Source organism: Pteropus vampyrus, unplaced genomic scaffold (genome assembly GCF_000151845.1).
Source record: "Pteropus vampyrus isolate Shadow unplaced genomic scaffold, Pvam_2.0 Scaffold4, whole genome shotgun sequence".
Taxonomy (NCBI): domain Eukaryota; kingdom Metazoa; phylum Chordata; class Mammalia; order Chiroptera; family Pteropodidae; genus Pteropus; species Pteropus vampyrus.
The window spans coordinates 15,126,217-15,129,428 of NW_011888785.1; positions in this window are offsets into that span (position 1 = coordinate 15,126,217).

The following is a 3,212-nucleotide window of genomic DNA, read 5'->3' on the forward strand; positions in this document are numbered from 1 at the left end:
CCTTCTTTTCTGACAGTATGTCTACACTTTCTACCCAAAGGCCACTGGGAACACCCCTGTAGTTGACTAAGTTGGGTTTTTTACTTGTTACTTACTGTGGGGAAACCATGGGGCATCTCAGCAAGAGGGTGTTAGAACCTATTATAGACTTGGGCTTTGGTTGGGTGATTTGCAGGAAGGCTCTAGGAAAGTAGGAGTTCATTCTAGATTGGGTGCTGTCAGAAAGCAGAGATAATTCTATGATTAGGTATCCCAATAAGACTTATCTTTAGGAAGGACAGAACTAGAATGAAGATAAAGCTGTAATTGCAAAAGAAACAATGGTCACTTACATTAGCTGGAAGAGGGGGATGCTTGGTAATGTGTGGCTTGGACAATATTCATGTTTTCTTTGTTCAGCATGATTACAGAGTCATAGTCTTGATCCATCATGGTCAGAGAGTGGCCTGGTCTGATGTTGATGCTAGGTGAAATTGTTTATGTTCAGTGGGTGAACACCAAGACCTATCTATGAGTGCCAGGCCATACGGCAACACCTACACCTAACTGATTGTGCCTGGCAAAGAGTAGGATGTCAGTTACTAATGTAACTGAGAACGTAGAAGAAAAAAGTGGTAAACCAATTAGAAATGTATTTCAGCAGTTTTTCTGATACAAGTCTCTTGGAGCTTGGCACGACCATATAGCATTTTAACTGATGGATGATGGTACCCAATGAGAATTGATAAATATTAGATTGAGGTCAACCTGCACTATCTACTGTTGTGTCACAGGACACCGTTCTTGGTTCTGTCTTGTCAATTCGCTTACCATTTTTGTCTGTTTTTAGGACCTACGATCAATTAAAGTTAAAGGGAGGCAGATTTTGCTTTTAAAACACATATACACTCACACACAGTGACATCAGAAATTATCTTTCTGTTGAGGAAACAAATGCCCCATGATTAGAACTCTGCAAACAGAGGCCAAGTGACCACTGGTAAGGATTTTGTGGGAGGGATGCAGACATAGATTTAATTTCTAACTAATTTCTTAGAGCTTTTATATGGTAAATACTTATAGTACGATATTCTTTTAATATTTTCCCAGATTTCTAACTGCTTCACTTGTTTCCAGAAGAAATTATCTTTTTTCTAGGCACATATCCCACTCAGAGCCTTGTAGAACAGTTTGTATATTTATCAAATTCATGTATAGCGCAGTAAGAATTTTAACAGGAACTTGTTTGTTCTCAAACAGTTCAATCTTTTGGACTTGGTTAACTGATTTGGCTCTATTCCACCTGCTTTCTCGTACCTATTTGTATCTTAAATTATTTGCTTTACATCTAATACTAAATATTCTGCATTACAAATTCTACTTTTGTTTTCATAGGTACTCTGATCTGTGCCACCTTCTACTCTTGTGTAGTAACTAGATTTAGCTTCACAACAATATAGTTCTAATTTTGTAGAACTTGAGAGTTATAAAATTTTATTACAATCTCAAAGTTCCTTAAACTCTACATCCTCCTCTGACTTAACAGTGAAAAATTGGTAAATACAAAAAAGCATTCTTTCTGAATATACACAATCATCTCTTAATTTGTAATTAATTAAACTGTTAATCTTTGAGTTTTCTTAGTGTAAATCTTGCATATAATTAGTACTTTTAAACCTTAAATATACTGTATAACATTAATTCATTTTGCATAAAGCTTTCTTTTAGTCTGGAATGTCTAGAAAGCAGAGCCTGAGGCAGGAATACCTGATGTATTGATGATTGTAATATAAGAAATATATATTTTGGTTTTCATCCCTGACTCTTGGCCAGAGCTCCTAAAACCTTTGTAGTTTCCTAATCGATACAGGTGCTAGGAGTATCTTTTGTTCTAATATTTGGTCTTTGACCACAGTTCATGACGCAAATCTCCTAAATCTCTTGGAATTTCCTGGGTGATAGGAGAATCTTTTATTTTAATGAGGCAACTCTTGGTGGGCTTCTGGATAGCTTAAGATGGGTATTAGTTACCAGAAAAACCAAGCCATGATTCCAAGCTCGGAATTTTCAGCCCAGTCCCTCATCCTCTGAGGAGCAGAGAAGACCTGGAGATTCCGTTAATAATCAATCATGCCTGTGTGAGGAAGCCTCCATAAAAATCCCTGATCTATTGGGTTCAGAGAGCTTCTGGGTTGATGAAACCATCCATGTACTGGAAGAGTGACATCTCCTAGCTCCATGGAGACAGAAGCCCCTGCTTTCAGGACCCTTCTAGACCTCACCCTATGTATCTCTTCATCTGGCTGTACATCTATCTTTTTATCATAGCCTTTATTATTTAATAAACCAGTAAATATAAGTGTTTCCCTGAGTTCTATAAACTGTTCTAGCAAATTATTGAACTTGAGAAGGGGTGACGGGAACCCCAAATTACTGCAAGTAGGTCAGAAGTACAGGTGACAACCTGAGACTTTCAATTGGCCTCAACTGGGGATAGTTTCGTAGGAGTGAGACCTTAATTTGTGGGATCTGACAATAACTCAAGGTAGATAGTGTCAGAACAGAATTAAATTGTGGGACACCCAGTAGACACCCACTGAGAATCAGGGACATGTTTAATGTTTCAGGAAAAACCCCACGCATTTGGTGGCCAGAAGTGTGAATATGATAGTAGTAGAGAGGAAAGCAATAGAAGAGGAAACTAAGATTTTTTTCTTAAAATGTTATATGTGGGAATACCATCCCAAGCCAGCAAGAATAAGGGAAAAAAAAATGAAACTGGAAAAGAAAGTAAACCATACAAGGTGAAAGATCCATGCTGGCCACTCCTTTACAACGGGCAAGACACAAGAGGTCTCCTGACCAATCTGATAAGAAACTGTGTCTCAAGGGAAGGAGGAAGAGCGGGGAATGTATTTGCCTACTTACCTCCTGACTCCTGTTTTCCATTAGTCGAAGTTTGACCCACCAGCAGTTAGCTTCCCAGTCCTTCCAGGTTGCCATGTTCAGCTCCTCTGGCATCCACTTGGAAAGCCAAATTCCACACTCTGCTGTGCAGCATTTCATTCAAGTCCAGAAGAGACAGGAGAAGCTATATAGCCCCCACCCCTCCCAGTAATTGGTCAGCACTAGAACCACTTGGCCTCTGCAGTTGAGACAGGCTGAGCAAGTGACTGAGGGTCCAGGAGACGTTGGTACCCATTAACTCTGAGGAAGCACTCAAGCTGTTTCTG